Below are 22,956 nucleotides of genomic sequence, written 5' to 3'. Positions count from 1 at the left end.
TTATTGTTAACTGAAGTCTCTACTTTTTTCAGATTTACTAATGTCCTTTTTCTTTTCCAGGATCCCATCCAGGACACTGTGTTAAATCTAGTCGTCACGTCTCCTTAGCCTCCTCTTGGCTGTGACAATTCTTCATTTCCTTGTTTTGGATGACCTTGACAGGTTTTGAGGGGTACTGGTCAGGTATTTCTGTAGAATGTCCTCCATCACGATTTGTCTGGTGTTTTTCTCATGACTAGGCTTGAGTTAGGTATTTATGAAGGAGGAATACAGAGAGATAAAGTGTTAACTTTCCTCATGTCATATCGAAGGTACAAATTATGAAGATCACTTATCACCATGAATATTGACCTTGATCGTCTGGCTGTGGTGCTGTTTGTCAGTTTTCTTCACTTTTCCTCATGCCCACTGCCACTCCCCTGCCCCCTGCCCCCTACCCCAACCCTTTCCATACTAATCTCTTTGGAAGGAAGCCACTATGCAGAGCTTACACTGAACAGCTGAGGAGCTATGATCTCCCTCCTTGAGAGTGAAACATCTACCTCACTATTTGGAAGTCAGTTCTGCACAGGAGATTTGTCTCTTCATTCCCATTTACTTATTCAATCATTTATTTATATCAATATGGACTCATGGAAATTTATTTTATCCTTCAGGTTATAATCCAAACTACTTTATTTCATTTGAAACTGTTCCATCTTTGGCCCTTGGGAGTCCTTTTAGTTGACTCCTTTGGGGTTTTTTGAGCACTTCCTTACTTTCTGACACTACAAGATACTGGCTTGCCTTGTGTATTTCCTGTCCCAGTCCCAGAATCAGCCTTTACTCCAAGGAGCCCTGGAGTATAGAGCCAAGATCTAAGCCCTAGATGTGCTTGGGGTATAGTTGCTAATAGACCCAGCTGACAGAGAAAGGAAATATATGTGTGGGTACTAACCCATGTATGCATACATTTCTATAAGTATTTCTTCTTTTTTAAGATAGATTTATTTATTTATTTATTTATTTATTTATTTATTTATTTATTTATTTATGAGAGAGAGAGAGAGAGAGAGAGAGAGAGAGAGGCAGAGACACAGGAGGAGGGAGAAGCAGGCTCCATGCCATGCCAGGACCGGACGTGGGACTCTATCCCAGGACTCCAGGATGGCGCCCTGGGCTGAAGGGGGCGCTAAACCGCTGAGCCACCCAGGAATCCCTCTATAAGTATTTTTTTTTAATTTTATTTATTTATTTATTTTTAATTTTTTTATGATAGTCACACACAGAGAGAGAGAGAGAGGCAGAGACACAGGCAGAGGGAGAAGCAGGCTCCATGCACCAGGAGCCCGACGTGGGACTCGACCCCGGGTCTCCAGGATCACGCCCTGGGCCAAAGGCAGGCGCCAAACCGCTGCACCACCCAGGGATCCCTCTATAAGTATTTCTTATGTAACCATCTATATCTATCTGAAGCTAAACATGGCCCCAACTCGATTACCACATGGATCATTCTAGCCTTCTCCCCTTTACTTGTCTGTAATCTTTCATTCCAGCAGTGAGAAACCTGGCTCCCACCATCTGCTATTCATCTACTTAATTGCTTGACTCCAGTACACATGTATACGATTTCAGATTGCTAACCTATATTTCTATGGGAAACAACTTGATCAATGAGAGTCCAGTGCTTATGCGCTGTTCCTCTGTCTTTGCTCTTACAGACTCTATTCATTTCCAGAGTAACTTAGCATCTTTCCTTCCATTCCTTTCAGTGAGGTGTTCTAAAGTTTTGAAGTTTTGTAATATCGTGATTCTTTTGCCACAGTCTACATTCTGGCCCATGACCTCCCAATCCCCTATGTGCTTTTTTTTTTAATGCACATAGATTGAGGCTCACTCTTTATACTGTTAGGTTATGTGGGTTTTGACCATCACTGTGTTATGTATTCACCAATTTGGTGTCACACAGATGGCCCAACCACCCTGAAATATTTCTTGAGCTTCATCAATTCAACTCTCTCCCCACCCTGATCAGTTTACCATCTCTATAGTTTTGCCTTTTCCAGAGTGTCATATAATGGAATCATACAGTATATAACTTTTTCGTACTGGCTTCTTTCATTCAGCAATACTCATTTAAGATTCATCCATGTCTCTGTGTGGCTTGACAGCTCATTTTTTTTTAATTGCTAAATACTGTTAAAATTAGTGAATATTCCACGGTTCATGTATTCACCCATTAAATGATATCTTGGTTACTTTGGCAATGATATTTTTGTAAATTCTGAATAAATTGCTTGTATAAATATTTATGTGCTGGTTTTCATATTGGATGTAAGTTGTAAAATCAGTTGAGTAAACACCTAAAAGTGCAATGATTGGATCATATATGGTATTACATATATATATATACACACACAATAGAATACTACTCAGCCATCAAAAAATGAAATCTTGCCATTTGCAACAACGTGGATGCAACTAGAGGATATTATGCTGAGTGAAATAAGTCATTCAGAGATCTCTCATATGTGGAATTTAAGAAACAACACAGAGGATCATAGGGAAGGGAGGGAAAAATAAAACAAGATGTGATCAGAGAGGGAGACAAACCATAAGAGACTCTTAATCATAGGAAACAAACTGAAGGTCATTGGAGGGGAGGGAGTGGGGGATGGGTTAAGTGGGTGATGGGCATTAAGGCGGGCATGGGAAGGAATGAGCACTGGGTGTTATATGCAACTGATGGATCACTGAACTCTACCTCTGAAACCAATAATACTTTATTATGTTAATTAACTGAATTTCATTAAAATTTAAAACTTTTAATTTTTTTTTTTATGATAGTCACAGAGAAAGAGAGAGAGAGAGAGAGAGAGGCAGAGACACAGGCAGAGGGAGAAGCAGGCTCCATGCACCGGGAGCCCGATGTGGGATTTGATCCTGGGTCTCCAGGATCGCGCCCTGGGCCAAAGGCAGGCGCCAAACCGCTGCGCCACCCAGGGATCCCTAAAATTTAAAACTTTTAAAGAGTATTTTTGTTTTATAAGAAGCTGCTAAACTTTTTTCAGCTGTACCACTTTGCATGTCTATCAATGATGAATGAGAGTTCTGTTGCTCCCCATCCTCACCAGCAACTGATATTGCCAAGTATTTTTTTGGATTTTAGCCATTTGATTAGGTATGCTGTGGCTTCTTGTTATTGTTTTAATTTACATTTCCCTAAGGACAAATGACAGTGAGCTCCTTTTCATAAATCTATTTCCCATATATATTTTTTCATATATATATATATATATCTTCTTTGGTGTGCTGTCTATTCAGATATTTTGCCCATTTTTAGATTGAGTCATCAAATAACTTTTGATTGATTTATTTATTTTTAAAAGATTTTATTTACTTATTCATGAGAGACACACAGAGAGAGGCAGAGATATAGGTAGAGGGAGAAGCAGGCTCTCTGCGGGGAGCCTGATGTGCAACTCGATACTGGGACCCCAGGATCACAACCTGAGCCAAAGGCAGACGCTCAACCATTGAGCCACTCAGTAACCCCAACTTTCGATTTTTTTTTTAATCTGCCTCTAAGAGAGGAGGGTCCAACTCAACTGAGCACTGTCAGCATTTAGGTGAGACATCTAAGAAGTGTTTGTGGAATAACATTCCATGGAGACCTGGAATCCCATAGCTAAAAGACACCTCAGGGTTCTTTTACAGGAGAGGAAAATGGGATTTTGCGAGGGGAAGTGGTGGAGTGGCAGAGACATCTATTACTCACCACATATCCCAGCACTCCCCATCACTTACTAGACCCCCTCATTCTCAGATGCGATGATAAGGGTAGTCCTGGCCAATCGGCTGTGAATGGAGATGCTGTCCATCACTTCTGGGCCAAAGCATCAGAGAGCCAGTACATAGCTCTCCTGCTCTTTCTCTATCCCTACAGGCACAACCATGGAAGCCATGTGTCTCAATTTGGTATAGCCAACATCTGGGGTTCCTAATAGACTATGTAGAGCAAAGCCCCTGCCAATCTGCCTGGGCTAAATTGTGTGAGCTAGAAAGAAACCTTTGTGGTGTGAATCCACTGAGATTTCAGGGGTCATCTGTTACCATGGCACAGCATGAACTATCCTGACTTACCCAGCCAGTCATTGGGTCATGCTTTTGGCATAATGCTTACATAATCAGAGTCCCCCAAACCTGCAGGTTTGCTGGCCCCAAGGAGAAAAGTTGCTTAACGGAGAGAGATCATTTAAACGAGTAATATGTACTGAGACCTACCATGCACCTGGCCCCATGTTGGCACTGAACCTTCATTATCTCTGCTCCGTCTAGAGATCCAGCTCTCTGCTTAACAGTCTACTCTTGCCATTCACTGGGTCTTATCTCTCCAGATGACACGTAGGGGTTGACGTGTCATTGGAGCTAGATTTTCCAATAGCAGAACAATCTTTATGGGATACTAAGGTAGATCCCCCACCCTCAAGCCCTCAAAAGTCCTTATAAATCATATAAATCATATATCCCCCCTCAAAGTGTTTCCTAATGGGAAGCAAGTCTCAGAAGCTCTGTTCGATCTTTTGCTGCATCTTTTATTCACATCCAGAACTTACTTTCAGCCAACCCCATCCTTTCTAAAAGTGGGAGACATTTCCATCCCATTGTTCAGAAGACAAGCACCTGCCAGTACTTAACACCCCTCTTTTCCAGCTCCGCCCTGCCTGAAGCAAATTGCCCTGGGCTGGGCCTCATAGTAGCCTGCGGGTCCTGCTGAAGCAGCCACATTATCCCAGCCTTCTGATCCCAGTATCTGGGGGCTGGATGCAGCCATTAGGGCAGGGAATGAGCCTCTCTCTGTGTGAAGAAGGGAAGTGATGTGCACAGGGCTCAAAAATTGAGACCTTGACCTCATTAGTGCAATGCTCTGGTCAGTGAGCTTGCAGAAATGTGATGTTGTTAATTAAGCACTGATTTATTTAATCCCCGTTCTTGTGAAATACATGTATTTGCCTTCTTCTTTCCCCAGAGACTGTAAACTCCCGGGGTGTAAGGGGGCACAGCAGGGGGTGGAGCAGGAGGAGGACCAGCCTGGGATCACCCAGACCTGGATTCGTTCACTTCCTGACTGCTCTGACCCTGGGTAACCTTCCTGAGCCTGGGATTGGGTAAAGATTACAAACTTGGCACTGTGCCTGGCACGTAGGAAGCTCTCAGTAAATTATAGCCATTATTATCATGCTGTTAATTATTATTTTATTCTAGCAACTGAAGAATGATTTTCCATTGCTCCCTCTTGATTATTCAGAGGCCGTAACTTGTCGACTGTTGTCCAAAAGAGCTTTCTGCTGTGGTGGAAATGTTTAGTAGCTGCACCGTCCAATATGGTAGCCATCAGCCTCATATGACTACTGAGCACTTGAAAGGTGGCTGGTACAGCTGAGGAACTGAGTGCTTAGCTGTACTGAATTTTATTGCAAAGTTAAATGCAGAAGCTCCTGATTTATGACAGTTCAACTTACAATTTTTTGACTTTATGATGGTGCAAAAGTACTACGCATTCAGTAGAGATTGTACTTTGAATTTCAAACTTGGATCTTTTCCCAGGCTAGCAATATGCAGTACAATATTCTCTCATGATGCTGGGCAGTGGCAGCCACAGCTCCCGGTCAGCTACGCTATCACGAGGGTAAACAGCCCTTACGATGATTACAATGATTCTGTCCCCATACAACCATTCCGTTTCTCACTTTCAGTACAGTGTTCAATAAATTACCTGAGATACTCAACACTTTATTATAAAATAGGCTTTGTGTTAAATTATTTCATCCAGTTTTTGGCTAATGTATCTTGATGTTTAAGGTAGGCTAAGCTAAGCTATGATATTCAGGTTAGGTGTATTAAATGCATTTTTGACTCACGATATTTTACATTTACAATGGACCTATAAGATTGAAACCCCATAAGTTAAGAAAGATCTCTAGTCTCATGAACTTAGTGGCTACTGTATTAGGCACTTTAGGTGCAGAGGGTGAGAGCACAGGCTCAGGGGTGGACCATGTGGCTTCCCATCCTACTTCCTAGCTGTTAAGACTTTGAACTAGTTACTCAGCCACTCTGGGCCTCAGCTTCCTCATCTGCAAAGTGTGGATATTATAGTAGAATAGTTTTTCTTCATCTGCGGTTTCACTTTCTGCAGTTTCAGTTATTCACGGTCCATCTTGGTCCAGAAGCAGCTGATCCTCCCTCGGACTTGGGATCAGAGGGTCAATAGCAGCCTAATGCTAAGTCACAATGCCTCTGCCATTCCCTCACTTCATCTCATCACGTAGGCATTTTATCATCTCACTCATCACAAGAAGAAGGGTAAGTACAGTACAATAGGATATTTTGAGAGAGAGAGCAAGCACATTCATGTAACTTTTTTTTATAACTGTACACAGTTACAATTGTTCTATTTTATTGTTGGTTATTGTTGTTAATCTATTACTGTGCCTAATTTATAAATTAAACTTTATCGTGGGCATGTATGTGTAGGAAAAAACATAGTGTATAGAAGCTTCAGTGCTGTCCGCAGTTTCGGACATCCACTGGGGGTCTTGGGAGGCAGCCCCCACAGATAAGGGGGGACTGCTTCTGGAAATGTGATGTTGTTAGTTAAGTGCCAATTTACTTAATCCCCTCAACGGTCCTCTCCCCACAGGGCTGGTGGGCTTCTTGCCCTTCTTGAGAGCGTTGTGGCCCACAGGAGGCAGGCTCACCCTCTGGTCCCGGGGTTCTGAGGGCAAGGCAGCCTGAGGAAAGCAGCTCAAGTGGGCTCAGGGGCAAAGGGCTCTCTCCATCCCAATCTCCCAGGCAGGGGGGCCATAGAAGCTGAACCGCATCCCCTCTATGCCATTGCCAAATGTGGACACGATCTGGCCCACCTGCCAAACTCGGTCAGAAGAGACCAGAAGTCAGGAAGGCTCTCCCGGGAAGCTTTGGAGAAATGGAAGATCTGGGTCCCGTGCCAGAGCCCTGGAGCGGGGTCTTTGGAATTCCCCCATCCTTCTCACCCCGATGAGGAACTGAATTCTTCCATTTCAGGGAATGGGTGCAAGCCTGTGTCCTTTCCTCTCAATTCCTTCCTCTGCAGGAGTGCAAGGGCCACATGGGGATTTCCGGATCCTGGGACTTCTTGGTGCCCCCAGAAGAATAGCCTCAAATTCCCCCAAAGAATTAATCAGCATCAGAAGCCAAGGACCCTCTGAAGGGTTCGCGGTCCCCAACTTCACCTCGGTTCAGTCCTCACCTGTCCCACACTTGGTAGGAAATGGAAGGGTCTGCAGGCACAGTCCACGTCTCCTCTGGGAGGTGGCCTGAGAGAACATCTCCTCCTTCTTCCCCAATGTCTGGGATGCCTGCTTCTGGAGCCAGGAGCAAGCCACACTTCAGAGCCACAGAGGAATGCCACAGTCCTGTGGAACACAATATTCAAAGACAGGGCATGGGACCGGGACCATCTTTGTTCCTCTTTCCCTGATTTCAGGGTGAGAGACAGCAGGGGGCACCCAAATTAGACTCCTGGAAGGACTTTCTTATGTGGGAAATATGAGACAGTGGGCAGTGGGAGCCAGTTATATTCAATCCTCCGGGAGAGGGCTCTGGTAGAGCAAGCTGATGAGAAATCTAGGCTTTAAAATACACAGGATACATGGCTGATATCATCTCTTAATTAGCTGGATTTGGAGTCAGACAGACTGGAGTTTAAATCCTAGCTATGCCACTGACTGGCTATGTGACCTTGGGCTAATTGTTTAATGATGCTTCTATTCAGTTTCCTCATCTGTAAAATGGAGATAAAGAGACTCACCACCCAGGTCGTTCACTGAGGGAGTCCCCTGGGTGAACGACCCTAGCCCAGTGCCTGGCATGTACTGGGCTACAGAGAGGTGGCCAAGTCTGAGCTGGCTGGAGATTTAGGGTTCAGTGGATGGGGAAGACCAACAGGAATCCAGGCTAGAGGTGGAAGGAGTAATCATCTCAGCTGGAGACAGCCTAGGGGCCCTGCCACAGACCAAGGAGTGGGCCCTCCTCCCTGGGCCAGGCTGAAGATCTCTGTTGCCCAGCCCTGCTCCTACACTCCACTTCAAGGCAACCATGGGGGACAATGAGAAGACTGGGACCCCTTCCTGGAGATCTCTGTTCTTCCAGCAGGCCTCCTATTCCATCTTGATTGGGTGGAAGCCCCTCATGGGGCCAGCCAGAGATAAGTGGTTTCCTGTAGTCTTCCTCCTTCCCCTGCAAGCCCTGTAGAGAATCCTGAGGAACACCCTGGGAGCTGGGGTGCTGGCCTGCTTCAGGTCCGTGCTGCTGAGCAGCAGGGCAGGGAGACCTTTGGTGAGCTGGGGAGCTGGCTTGTGGGCAGATTTGTAGGGGACCCACTTCCCACCAGACTCAAGCATAATTTGAAAACCCACCTGGATCTCTCAGCAGGGACAGGAAAGAAGTTGGCTTTGCTCGGCCCTGGTATGTGGCATCAGCTGGCTCTAGCTTGAGCACCTTTGGGGGCCTCCCTCCCTCCCCCTGCACCTCCCAACAGGGGTGAGAAGGAGTCTAGCCACTGGGCTTTAAGCAGCCTCCTAAAGCCAGCTCAAGCCAGACTCCCCACTGCCAGGGAGGGAAACCAAGAGATGGTGAGCACCTGGGAAGCCCAGCTCTGTGTGACCCAGTGGGTGTCTTGAATTCAGGTTTAGGTTCTTGGATATAAAGGAACAAAGCTCTGTCATAAGATACAGCCTCTACTCCTTAGACTGGGGGTTCCCTGGGAGCAGGGCTGTGTTCCCCATCTGATGGTCTTGGGAGGTGGGGCCAATCAGCTTTGACTTATGCCCACCATCTGAATAAGACCAAGGTGTCTCCAGAAGGAAGTGATCTCTAACTTGTGGTGTCCAGGATCTGAGGGTGATTCCTTACCAATGAAGGTAACTCTTTTTCCTGAAAAGCTGTGAACTCCTGGAAGCTCTTTTGGTGTTTGCTAGATCTTTTTCTTCCCCTTACCTCTGCCTGTCCTTGCAGGGAAAGGAGCCAGGGGCTAGGCTGGGCCCACTGTGGACTAAGATATAGAGGGACGCCTTGCTCCAGGCGCCTTCTGTCCCCCTCCCCCACTTCCACTCCCGTCCCCCCTCTCAAGCCAGCCCCTCTGGCCTCTGCAGCCCTGCGTTGCCCAAGGCACCCCACCTCGGCACTGTCCTCCACTCCTTTGCTCACAGAGGAGGGTGCTTGTCTGCCCACTACCAGGCACAAAGGATAAAAATACCCAGTGGAAAAACACGTGGCTCCAAGTCAAACATTAACCTGCAAGACCTGGCATTCTGTCCACGGTGTCCCTTCTCAGGCTACCTGGCCACCAACATGCAGCTGGTGACGATATCCTTTCCCTCTGACCATCATTGTGACTCTCAGACATTTACCTACACACTTCCAGCAGGAAGCACGCACCTGAGGACCCCAAGGGCACAGGTCTGGCCAATCTGTCCAAACTGGTAACTGCAGGGGTGGGGTGATCCTCCCTCCACTCAGCCTGGGGTCTCCCCTGAAGCTCTCTGAGCTTCCAGCTCAGCCCAGCTCCCAGCTCTCTGACCCTCTGGGGGAGGAGCCCAGCTCAGAGATCCTGGGTTCCTCGGGGTTGCCATCCATCTGCTCCAAAGCCAAGTTCACTTCAAATCAGGAAGGAATGATAACTGGTGAGGGGCTGGCGGGGCATGAGAAGAGGAGACAGCCTAGCCAGTGGGGGCACTCACAGCTCAGCAAGCTGGGAAGCCACCTGGAGGAGGTATTGGGAGAGGCAGGCAGGTGAGAAGTTCCAGCCCCGTCCCTACCTAACCCTGTGTGTCCAGCTCTCGTACTACTAGGTGGGTCCTGTTCATCGGCATCTTCACAGCTGCCTGAGGCTCAGCCTGGCGACAGTCTGCCCCCCTGCCCCCCTGCCTCCCTGCTCCCTGCTCCTCACACCTCTGGGGGCTGATGCCCAGTGGTTCTAGGAAGTGCCTGTGCAGCAGCCTTGAACCGGAGCCAAGTGCCCCATTTTCTGTCAAGGAAGCTTGACTATGCACAATGAAAAAAGAGTAAAGTCCATCTGAGCACAGCACAACTGCCCCATCCTTCTGGCTGGCTGGAGGCCAGTGGGCCCACTTGGAACCCAAAAAGGATTTAGGGGGCCTGGGACCAGGGAAGCCCTCCTGGCCACTTTGATATCCACAGCAGCATTGCATACGGCAGAGGGTGTGTAAATATTAATTTTGAAGGGGAAGCGGAGGGTTTGCATGGCAGTCAGCAGGGCCTTGCCCTCCTCTCTTGGGGCAGCGGAGAGTTAACCCTTTGGGGATTGGCCTCCTCTGGCTCTATCACTGGGTCAAGAATCCAGCACCAGACAGAGGTTGGGAGGCCTCGTGCCTGGCCTCTGAGGAATAGTCAGGCTCCCCCAGGCACAGGAGTGCCTCCCCGGCACTGTCCCCCCAGGCTCCTGGGGACTTTACCCACCAGGGTTAATGTTGCTGTGCAAGGACAGGGCTCTGGAGATAGTGCCTGAGGCTCTGCCCTGCTGCCAAGCCAGCAGGCCCACCCAGGAGGCCCCATGGGCTCTGCAAGTCTGGGGTAGAGACCAGTTCTGCCACTGAGGTAGCCACATGGTCTTGTAGGAGTTACTAAGCTTCTTTGAGCCTCAATGACCTCATCTATACAATGGGGACAGTTATGTCCAGCTCTCAGTTTCCCAAAGATTAAGTTGTTCGGTCACTCCGTTAGTACCTGGCAAATGAAATTATTCCAGAGATGGTTGTTCTAGTTAATTCTTTTCTCCATTCTGGGCCTCAGTTTCTTGATCTATAAAATAAAATTAATCATGCCCCGCTCACAGGACTACGCGGGCCGGCCTCTATATCATGGCCCACGGACATCGGTCCATAATCGTCAGCACAGCTGTCACCCGTTCCCCTCTCTGCCCCTCAGTGTCCTCACTGGGTTTGCTCATCTCTAAGGACCCCCGCTGGAGGTCCAGGGCACTTGCCACCTGCTCCCTGAACACAATCACACACCCTGCTCTTCCCCCCTTCTTGCCCGAGCCAGAACTGCATCATATCGCCCTCATTATCGTGCTGACATTTGCTTTGGCTCACGGAGCAAGTACCTGTTAAATTGAACAAAGACCGAAAAAGAGGCAGATAACAGGTCAGCCAGAAGCCTTGGCTCTGGAGAGAGAAGCAGGCAGAGGTGTTAGCCCGAGCCCTGACCTCAGGGCCGAGAAACAAAGCCAGTGATGCGGGGCGGTGGGTATGAGGTGGGCTTCGGATTAATTTCCCCCAGCTGAGAAGCCAGAGCTGGGGGGAAAGGAGGGATGTTTGCATCTGGATGCCATCTGGACGAGGGTAAACACCGAGGGGCCACTCGAGGAAATGCCTGAGCAGCAAATCAAATCCTGCAAAGAAATTGCCGAGCCCTTGAAATAAATGTCTGAGGGAGAGGAATGTGTCTGGGAGTGCTGGTGGTGGAGGGGAGACCAGGTTAGGGAAGGAAGCCAAGGGGAAGAGGAAGGGAGCAAGCCTAGGGGCCTCTGGGGAAGGGGGCCTCTCTGGGCGGCTGGACCTCCGGGCTGGGGGTGATGAAGGCAGGGTCTCCGGACCCAAAGAAGGTCTACATTCCCTCAGAATTCTGGGACTGACTGGTTCCCTGTAGCACCCCCAACCACTTGCCACACCCAGGCCCTAGAGGGATGCTACCCTTGAGATCAAGGAGCTTGTCTGCTCCGTGGGCACCGCTAAAGCACCTACTGTATGCATAGCCACAGGTGCAGAAAGCCTATACTCTATGGTGTGAATGGGCAGAGTGTGGTGGTTTTAGGTTCTGACAGACTCAAGTTCAAATCACCTCTCTCCCTAAACTGGCTTTCACAAAATTTAACCCTTCCAGGCAAGGCTCCATTTTCTCATTTGTAAGAGGATAATCTTACAGCCTCTTAGGCCTTCCCTGAAAATTCGACCAGTGCTAACACTAAGTGGGGCTCCAGAGCAAGGCAGGAGGTCTGGGGGACCCTCAAACCCCCATGGACTGGGGACTGCATCCTCCCCAGTCCCCACCCCCAAACTGATGCAACAGGGCTGGCCCTGGCCCTGCCCAAGGGAGGTACACTATGACGCAACCCCAAGGGGGGATGTCGGGAAACACACTCCCCCCAAGTCAGCTGACAGCTGTGAGGTCTGGGACACATGGGCCTTCTCCCACCGCTCCACAGTATTCCACCCAGACGGGCACACACCTGTATGTGTGCACGCACGCGTGCTTGTATATTTGTGTGCGCACGTAAGTACGGGTGTGTTTGTACACGTTTTTGCATCTGTGGATGTACACATGTGCTTATGTCTACATATGTATATTTTGTGTGTGTTTATTTGTATATGTTTTGTGCAGATGAATGTGTGTTTTAATGTGTGAAAAGCATGTGCACATGTCGGTATGACTATGCTTTAGTATGTTATGCAAACGAGGATTTTATGTTTATGTGTACATACACATATATTTTACATATTTATGTGTTTTTTATGTACCATATGTGTATATGCTATGTGAGTCTATGTATGTGTGAATATATGATGTACTGGGTTTGTGTCTATAAATAAAGTATGTGTTTGTATAATACGTTTCCATGTTAACATATGCTTGTGGATATAATGCATCTGTGTATAATTGGCATGCCTACATATTATGTGTGGATGTGTGTGCGCCTCTATGTATGGATGTATGTAAGAAATGTGAGCATGTCTGTCTATATGTGTATATTATATGCCCATGTAGAAATGTACGTGCGTAATAGTATATGTGAACAATGTATCTATATGTTTGCATATTTGTATGTGTAATATATGTGGTGTGTATGTGCCTGTGTCCATAGGAGGCAGCCTTGCGTGTTAGGAACAGCCCTGGATTTGCAGCCAAATCCAGGCTTGGTATTTTTGAGCCTCTCTCCACCCAACTGTAACCACACCAGCTCTGCTCCCTGCTCTGTCTCCCACCTGTAAGGCCCACGGTGCAGGAACATGACAAGTAGGCAGCTGCAGGCAGGACCATCCTGGCAGGCGCAGGAAGATCAGCTGGGTGGGCCCTGCTTCTAGGATTGCAAAGGAGCAGGACACAGGGCCTGCCCTCACCCAGCTTACAGTCTGCCCTTTGACATAGAAAACAGCAGGAGGACAAGGAAGGGCTTGGAGGAGATTGGCATGTAGATGCGTTCCCAGGTGCCAGGGGGTGCCAGGTGCCCACAGACCCTGCAGTGGTAAGAGCCAGAGTTCAAATCCTGGCTCTGCCATTTACTTGCTCTGGGATTGTGGGCAAGTCACTTAACCTCCCTGTACCTCAATTTCCTTATCTGTAAAACAAGATCATACAGTATACACCTCTGAGGGCTATTATTATAAGGACTAAGTGAGTTCATACGTGAAAAGTACTTAAAGAGTGCCTGGCACATAGGAAGTGCTCAGTAGATGTTGTTCTAAAGAGAGAAGGCCCCGAATACATTCTAAGTACACAGAAAATGAAGTGAACAACCAAAAGGACCACCATCAATTCCAGGGAGAATAAAATGTTATGCAAAGAAAAATAATCGCAGTTTACTAGATGGCTCAACCCTGGATGTTAATGCTTTTATAAGGTCACGTCCATTCTCATCTAACCAGAATGACATGGGGATTATAGAGAGGGAGGGAGAGAAGGTTGTGCCTGTGAGTGTGGCTAGAAGCACCAGAAGAATCTGTCGCAGCAAGTGAACGTGGTCGCCTCTGCCGAAGGAGACTGTTGTTTGTACCTTATGGAACCTTACAGAGCCGAGTGACTCTTTTAGTGACTCACATAAAACTTTGATAGAGATTTTTAAAAATCCATTGAAATACATCAAGTAGAGACCTGTGCCTGTGGTCAGGTGTGACTGAGCTCTAAGTATCGGACGGGGTGCTGTTGGCTATCCGTCTCAGCAGAGGGCAAGACGACATGGAGTCTCCAGGACCAGGGTTCTGGTGGGGGGTGGGGGGGTGTTGTGTTGTCTCTCCCTCCCTGCCCCATCTGGGGATGACTTTCTGTAAGAGCAAGGGGATGTCCTGGCAGCTCCTCTCTGGTTTTCCCATGATGCTGACTGTGGACCATTATTACTCTGGCTGCCCTCCTGGCCCCTCCCCTCCTGCTCAGCTGCCTATTTAGCTACCGGTCTAAACGCACGGGTAAGAAGAAATGCAATAACAGTCACGAGAACGTCTGTGCTGTTTGAGATGTGCCGCTGTTCTAAGCTTTTACATGTTTTAACTCATTTAATCCTCGCACCCAACCTTACAATAATCTGTTTTGATTTCCATTTCAAAGAGGAAGAAGTGAGGCACAGAGAGGTTGTTAGGTAACATGCCCAAGGCCACGTAACAGAGTGAGGATTGAAACTCAGGCAGCCTGCTCTTAACCATGAAATATTCTAGAACACATGAAGAAGCAGGTGGGGAAAGAGACGATACCCTTGGCCCAGGACCTTGGGCGCAGCTGGCAGCCAGGCCACGCTGTACCCTGATGGACATGGCAGTGAGAGGCCAGATTCCCTCGGGGGTGGGGATTATCGAGCCAGGCGTCCCTCCTAGCACCCTCGCCATGGAGTCTTCTCTGGGTCACCTTGCAGGGCCAGGTGAGTGTTAGGGGAGGAGGAGCCAGGGCCAAGAGGCCTTCGGATTCCAAGCCGCTGAGGTCAAGCCTGAATCAGTCCAGAAACCCAGGCCTGGCCCCCTTGGCCCTTCCTCACAGTGTACCTGCTCATCTGCATACCAGTCTCCCAGTTACTCCATAAGCACCCATAGAGTGTTCATGCTGTGCTGGAAGGTGGGCTCAGGCTCCAGAGCACTGGAATTTGAATCCTGTTACCTCCTAGTTGCATGATCTTGTGAGAGAAGTCAATCTACTGCTCTGTGCCTCAGTTTCCTCTCTATCCCTGAAGATCGTACAGCTTTGATCTCAATAGAGTTGTCGTGAGGATTGATGAGTTAATACCCGTAGAGCTTAGCAGGTGCCTAAGCCATGTGCTCAATTAATCTAGCTACTATTTTGTCCTTGACCTGTGGGGATATTAATAACAGTTTTGCATTGGAGCTTTACTCACTTAATCCCTAGGAATGGTAATGAATAAGAGCTTGCCTTTTGGCTCTCATGGGATTTTCAGTTTATTAAAGGGAGCTTGGATGGATAAGTAACTACTAAACTAAGGCATAAATGGGGTAACTGCCTGACAGTGAGCACCTAACAATCTCTGGTCCTGGACAGCTAGCCCATGGGCAATAGGCTCAGGGAGGACCAGAGGCAGCAGTTCTTCCTCCTGCTTCAATCAGGAGAGCAAAGCAGACAGGCCAGTTAAATCCCTAGCGGGGTTGGAGTGCCCAAAGGGCTGGATGGCCCTGGAACAAGGCACTCTGGGGACATGGAGGTCTGGTGTTCCAAGGCCAGTGAGCAAGGCTTGGCCAGAAGCACGCAGCTCACACTTTACCTGTTCTGTTCCCCTCTTGGCCAAGTCCAGGCGTTCTTAACTCCCAGAGCCTTCACCCACCACACAGCCGAGAAGACTTCCCAGCCCTTGTGGCAATGTTTTCTCTTGGATGTGAATGACATGGCTTCTAATTATAGTCAGCTTCCTGAGGTCCCACTTCTCGGCAGGAGGGGTGGGCTGATGCTGCTGACCGGAGCATGCCTGGCCTGGGTGGTGGGCCCATTTCCCACCCCTGATGAATGCCTGGGTAGTCTAGGGCTTTCTCAGGCTATGATTCTGGGCACTCTGGAGAAAGAGCCAGAACTCCTGTGCCCCCTGCCGGGTGTGTCCATCGAGCCTCATCAGCGGTAGAGGCAGGGGTGGATGCAGTATGCCTCTGTCCCCCAGCCTTGCTTCAGTCCCACTTCCCTGCTTTTTTTTTTTTTTTTTAAGATTTTATTTATTTATTCATGAGAGGCGCACTGAAAGAGAGAGGCAGAGACAGAGGCAGAGGGAGAAGCAGGCTCCATGCAGGGAGCCTGATGTAGGACTTGATCCCAGAACCCCAGGATCACTCCCTGAGCTGAAGGCAGATGCTCAACCACTGAGCCACCCAGGTTTGGCCCCACTTCCATTCCATTGTTCATTCCATAAATATTTGTCGCGTGTTGGCTTGGTGCCACACCCCATCGTGGACCTTCCTGTGAGCCAGGAGTCATCCCCGTCTTACAGATGAGGAAAAGTAGACTTTGAGAGAGCTAGAAAGACGCGGAGTGGGGATGGGATGCTGAGCTTCTAGACATGGCTCACTAGCCCCCACTGGTCTTCCCTCTGAGACTCGAAAGGCAGGAGAGATCATGAGAACACTCACTGCATACTTGCTATGTGCCAGTCACTACCTGACAGCCCTGCGTGCCTCCGCTCTTCCCATCTTCATGTCACAGAGATTAGAGCTCGCCCCAGGTCACACAGCTAAGCGCAGAAGAGCAGGGCTTTGAACCTAGGAGCCAGGAACTCACACGGCTCCTGGACAAATGCCAACACCTCCACGCAGGGCAATGCTGCGCTGCTCTCCGTGCGCTGCTGACAACTGCTACCAGTTCTCCCAGACAGACTGAAAAGGAAAAAGCCAAGGAGCAGAATAGTGACGTTAGGCCGCCACTGTGTATAGGAGGGAGCCCTGCTAACACAGCCTTGGCTGACCTCGGGGGCAGAGGGGTCTGGCATGTGTGTGGCGTCGAGGTGTGAGAACGGGTGTGACCTCTGAGCTTTAGCAGACACAGGACACCCGAGGAGGGGTTGTGTCCTCGGGTGGGGCTGGTTTCTCGGCAGGTCTGGGGCTCGTGACGTCTGGCTGGAGAAGGTCCTGAGGGAGGCACTGATGGGAGGACCCAGGGTGTCTTAGGCAGCCTTTGGTCCCACACAGAGCTGATAGCACCAAGTTCAAGATCAAGGGAAGTGGAGATGTGCCAGGCAAGGCAAGGCTTGGCCTCTAAGAGGCTGGGATCAGAGGGCTCCGGAGCCTGCCTGGGATGCTTTTTAAAATCTAGTTTCCCAGGGCGCCTGCGTGGCTTGCATCCGACTCTTGATCTCAGCTCAGGTCTTATTATCAGGGTTTCGAGTTCTAGCCCTGGGTTGGGCTCCGTGCTGGGTGTGAAGCCTACTCAAAATAAAAAACAAAATAAAGGGATCCCTGGGTGGCGCAGCGGTTTAGCGCCTGCCTTTGGCCCAGGGCACGATCCTGGAGACCCGGGATCGAATCCCATGTCGGGCTCCCTGTGTATGGAGCCTGCTTCTCCCTCTGCCTGTGTCTCTGCCTCTCTCTCTCTCTCTGACTATCATAAATAAATAAAAAAAAAAATTAAAAAAAAAAAAAAACAAAAAAAAAAAAACAAAATAAAATACAGCTTCCGAAGACCTAACCCTTGGAGACTCTAATTTACATGAATCCCAGCAAGAGGGCCCCAGGATCTATAGTTTTGTTTGATTTCAAAATTATTTTCATATATTTTTTAAAAAGTGAAAAGAACAGAGGAGGGAAGAAGGCAGGTGGGGAAGGAGGGAGGGAGGAAGAGAGGAAGAATCAACCAGTACTGAAGAGGATTCAGTGACAATCAAGTCACCCTCCTATATTGCTTCCCGGGGACTGTTCCCCAGGGCCACCAATGGCTAGCTATTTGCCCCCTCTCTGGAGATGCTCTAGGCACACACAGCACCATATTGATGCATACAGAGAGCTGCCTCCTTCCTGTTTCATGATACTGTTGTAAGGAAGGTGCTTGTAAAAAGCTCCTGGGCAAAAGTCGGTAAACAGCTAGTTTTGGAAAAGGCAAGTTTAGAGAACTTCTTTGGAGCTGATGGCTCTGGATCTGAATCTTGATTCTGACATTTACAAGTTTAAGTGACCTCGGGCAGGATATGTGACCTCTCCCAGTTCCAAACCTTAGCTCTCCTGTGCTCAGGCCAGTAATAATGGCAGAGTTTTCATGGAGGTTAGAAAGAATTTATGGCAAGTGCCTGGTGCCTACCAGGAGTGAATAATGATGGGGGGATGAGACATTCACAGACATGCGCCGTAAGGTGAAACAGATCACAATGTTTCAGCACAGAGTTCACACAGGCTGCCTGCGGGACGAGTCCCTTCAGCTCTGCCACAGGAAGATTCTCATGAAAGAACAAGGTGGGGGAATGAGCCACCCCCCCCCACCTCCACCCCGTGTCCCCGAGTTCGCCAACAGTGTGGGGAGAGGGGCCGGGAGTGACGGTTACTTTCCCAGAAGCTCTGACAAGGCCCACGTGTGCTCCACTTTGGAGGCTAATCCGTTGTTGGTCTGCGTGGCAGGTGTCACTAAGTCAGGGCTGGCAGGGCCACAGGGAGACTGGGTCAACTGTCACAGGAGCTTCCGCTGGGCTCAGTGCTCTGCTGTCCTTGTCCCGGAGGCTCCAGGGACTGGGAATTCTTGGGTGCCCTATCCAGCATGGGGCACGCACAGGAGCTGAACAAGTCTTTGTAGCGTTACCTTTGGGATCACAAAGCTAATTGGGAAAAAAGAATTCCATGGGATTCAGGAAAAAAAAAAAAAAAAAAAAAAGTCCAGGGATGAGTTGTTGAGCCAGGTTGGCTTCAGATTCCAGCACTACAATTTTCTGGAGGTGTAAATTCAGGTGTGCTATGTAACCTTCCCAAGCCTGGTCTCCTTTGTATTTTTTTAAGACCTTATTTATTCATGAGAGACCCAGAGAGAGAGGCAGAGACACAGGCAGAAGGAGAAGCAGGCTTCATGGAGGGAGCCCGACGCAGGACTCAATCCCAGGACCCCAGGATCACGCGCTGAGCCAAAGGCAGACGCTCAACCGCTCAACCGCTCAATCCCTGAGCCACTCAGGCATCCCTCTGGTCTCCTCTGTAAACCAGGGTCTTCCTTCAAGGATTAAGTGATAGGACGTCCCTAAAGGAACTAGTGTAGGGCTTGCTGCACAGCAATAACAATAGTCTAAATTCATGGTCTTCCCTTTCAAAAGGGACAGTGTTGGAACTCAATTACTTATATTTGCAAGTGAATTTGAGCAGTTGTCACTAAAGTTGGGCAAGTTTTATCATGGAAATTTTTCCGCAGGAGATGAGTTCTAAGTTAGTCTTGAAAAGGCTCTAATTAATTCAACAATTTCTTAGTGAGCACCTACGCTAGGCCAGGCTGGATCTTAGGCCCTGGGGGTGAAACAGTGTACAAGTTAGGTCCAAACCCTTACCATGTGCAGTTTCCATTCTAGCCTAGGACTAAAGCTCCCAGTCTGACAAGGAGACTTTTCCAGACCCAAATAAGCCCTTTTCCTGGTCTTTCTCCACTAAGAGGGTCAGTAAAGCTCCTTTCTACGAAGGAAAAAAATGGCCTGGCTAGTACTGCAAGGACACTTTCCTGACCCTGTGGGTACCCACTCTGGGCATGACCTGCAAGATTCACATGAGGTAAGGCGCTGGCACTGCCTAGCAAGAGGCTCCAGGCCGTAGTAGAGGCCCTACCCCATTCTGGTCTCTGTCCAGACGCAGAATGACTGCCTCCAGATAGCTATCTGAGGAGTCCTTGGCCTTCTCTGTACAAGTAATGAAGTGGATGGGGAAGGATGAACCCTGTTTCCCAAAGGCCCAGCTTATTTGATACTTCTTTCTCTTAAGTCTCTGGGCTGTGTCTCCCCTCAGACTGGGGCTCCCTGAGGACGGGGCTATGTTTCCCCTCAGACTGGGGCTCCCTGAAGCAGGGCTGTGTCTCCCCTCAGAGTGGAGACTCTCCTTTTCCTCCTCTTCTCCTAGAGGCGGGATGCCCCTCCCAACTCCTGAGGTGATATCCCACAAATTAAGGGCTGAGCTGACTCAAACCCAGCTCTCCCGATGCCAAGCAGAACTCCGCCCCCTGCATATGACTTCTCCGAACTCCCAATTTGGGCTTTACATCCTAACAAGCTCCAGTGTCATCTCTGCCCTGCGTGTTCACAAAGCCATTTGGAGGCCTGGCTGCCAAGCTAGGCAGCCTGGGGAGAAGGGGCAGTCCCAGGGCTGGTACTTTCTAAATCTCTCGTCCCTGGCAAGTGAGGCATTTTTTTTTCTGAGGCCCTCACTACTTAGCTACAGGATTAGTTCTAGTCCATTTACTCACCAAGTCCACTGGCCAAACGCTGCCACCAGAAAAGCACATCTCCCTTACATAATAAATGTTTAATAACGACGGTTGGGATTGACCAGAAAGTGCCCCCCGGTTGGCAGGCCCGAAGCCACAGGGGCTCCAGGGAGCGATTACAGTTCAGCTCCACCGCCCGCTTCTACCGAAAGTGCTTGTGTCCGGGCTCTCTGGGCCCCAGGCAGCCTCCAGCCGTGGAATCCCACGGCCCTCCGAGGTCCTCTGTTGTGTTTCAGTACAGTCCTGCCTCCTCCTTCAGCCCGGGAGCTTCCCCTCAGACCAGGGCCCCCTGAGGGCAGGCCTGTGTCTCCCTCTCAGCCCAACCCGAGCCTGCGATCTGCCTTCTTCACGCCTTCCCACGCAGCCCGGCTTGGAGCTAGTGCACCTCAGGCTGCCCCGTGTCCAGGCCCCGGGCTCATTTGCACACAAAGGCCAGATCTGTGTGTCTGCTGGCAGATGTTAAAGATAACCCCACTCAGCCCTTTAGGAATTAGTCTAAAATATACGATTGTATTTCAGGAGCCTTAAGGGTGTTTCTGAAACCTTGAGGCCCAAGACAGTTATAACATATGTCCATTTTAGACTTTGGAAAATAGGGCGCTATAATTGGAAAAGTTAGCGAAGCGCTAAGTACAGGGAGCCGGTCTCTTTACATCTCAAATACCAGGTATTTAGGTGGCTTTCTTGGAACCTGGCATTAGGGACACGTGTGAATGGGCCAGGCTCATTTCTGGGGAGTGAGTGGGAGCAGCTGGTGAAGGTGCTGGGGCAGGACACCGATGCTGCCTGGCACGCGGACCCCAGACTCACCTCCCTTTTTTCCTTCCTCTTCTCCTCTGACCCGGCTTTTCCAAGGTTCCCAGGAGCACTTCAGAGACTCCGGGCTGGGGCTTGTGCCCTAAAGCATTCCAGGTGCTGGCCTTTTCTACAAGGGTGGAATACGGGGACTCCTGTTGTTTGTCAGAGCGTGGGGGCTGTGCCCTTGGGTGCTGGTGCCAGACTGTCTGAGTTCAAATCTTCCCATCCCCACTTAGGCAAGTTACCTAACCTCTCTGGGCCACTATTTCCTCACCTATAAAAGGGGATGAAAGTTAGAACTTACCTCCCAGGGTTGTTGGGATGATTAATGCAATCACATAAGGCACTTTGCACAGTGCTTGGCACATAGTAAGAGCTCAATCATGTTAGCTACTATAATTATATTTTAAAAGGGTTAACATATTTCCAAAGCAATCTATCATTAGGCCTGACTCTACTGATCCTGTCCTTCCTGGAGACCCTTCTATACGCCTCGCTCACATTGTGACCCCTCGTGCTGGGGTCCAACTAAGTCACTTCTTGTCACAGTTCATTCATTTGCTCATTCGTTCGTTTATTCCTCTAGCACTTACGTGGGCGCTAGGGAGGCCGTTGCCACGGGCAGCCTTTGGCTGTCAGATGCTGCCTAACCCTGATCTAAGTGATGTGGCACTTCCCAACTTTCTGAAAAATCAGGGGAAGGTCCATGGAGCCCACCCCTATTGAAGAAGCTACAAATCCAAGCGGGAAGGCAAAGGATAAACACCTGGCAAGGGTCGAAGGCAAGGCATGGGGTTCTGGAGGGAAAAGTAGCCACTCTTGTGTATTTTCCAGAGCATCAGCAACTTCCCATGTCGTGGTTTAGTTTCAAGCTGTATAAAAGGAAGCATGGTGGATGTAGTTTTTCAGACAGTACAAAGGGCCTTGGGCTATCCACCTCTGTTTCAGTTGTCTAGTGCTGTGTAACAAGCTACCCCAAAAGCTAATGGCTTAAGACGGCAAGTGTTCATTTGATCCTGATTCTGCAGCTTCGACAGGGTATGGCAAGGACAGCTCATTTCTACTCCATCCCTCAGACTGTAGGATTCACTTCCTGAAGGGCTTCACTAACATGCTGGCAGATTGGTACAGGGTCAGCGGGGGCAGCACCTCTGTTCTCCCCAATGTGACCTTTCCTTGTGGCTGTGTTGGGCTTCTCAAGATCAGCAGCTGGGTTTGGAGAAGAGGCATCCCAAGAGTTAGTGTTCTAAAAGGACAAGCCCCATTATGACAAGTGCTTACCGAGTCTCTGCTTCTAGCCATCACACTTACTAAGGTCCCATTGGCCAAAGCAAGTCACATAGCCAAGCCTGGTTATGAGCAGAGGTCACACTAGGGTGGGAATACTAAGAAGGATGATCTATTGGAGACCACCAAGTATTGGTCTACTAAAACATGGGGTTCCCAGCATCACCAGTGAGCAAACATATCTAGATGTGGCCATTCCACTAAGGGACAACAATAGTGAGTATATGAGTTCAGCTCCTAGAACAAAGAGACCCCCAAATACAGAGGCTTAAACTGAATAAAGGTTGATCTATCCCACACATAAACATCTAACCAGGTAGTTCATAGATGATTGGTGTCAGGCATTCAGCTTCCTTCAATCTTGTCATTCTGCTTTCCTCACTGTGTAGCTTTCTCCATGTGGTCCAAAACGACTGCTCCAGTTCCTGCCACCACATCTGCCTTCCAGTCAGTGGCAAACAGAAAGATGAAAGGGAGTGCCCCTTCCTAACCATCCTCATTGGCCAGGACCTAGTCATAAGCCACATCTAAACTGCAAGGGAGGGGTGCCTGGGTGGCTCAGTGGTTGAGTGTCTGCCTTCTGCTCACAGTGTGATCCCAGAGTCCCGGATCGAGTCCTACATCAGGCTCTCAGTGGGGACCCTGCTCTTCCCTCTGCCTATGTCTCTGATTCTATCTCTGTGTCTCTCACAAATAAATAAA

The 22,956-nt window shown here is 49.1% G+C and overlaps 1 long non-coding RNA gene across 1 annotated transcript; it reads right to left on the bottom strand.

The window, feature by feature from the left end:
• Positions 1-193: 193 nt before the first annotated feature.
• LOC129512813 (uncharacterized) lies at positions 194-21,052 on the bottom strand. Its single transcript, XR_008665097.1, has 3 exons — positions 20,980-21,052; positions 7,271-7,436; positions 194-240 (listed from the first exon to the last, which is right to left on the bottom strand). It is a non-coding gene; the product is annotated as an uncharacterized LOC129512813 (long non-coding RNA).
• Between the last annotated feature and the right edge of the window lie 1,904 nt (positions 21,053-22,956).

The sequence above is a fragment of the Nyctereutes procyonoides genome, unplaced genomic scaffold (assembly GCF_905146905.1).
Source record: "Nyctereutes procyonoides isolate TBG_1078 unplaced genomic scaffold, NYPRO_anot_genome, whole genome shotgun sequence".
Taxonomy (NCBI): Eukaryota; Metazoa; Chordata; class Mammalia; order Carnivora; family Canidae; genus Nyctereutes; species Nyctereutes procyonoides.
The sequence above is the reverse complement of the archived record's forward strand: the minus strand, read 5'-3'. Positions and strand labels throughout refer to the sequence as shown.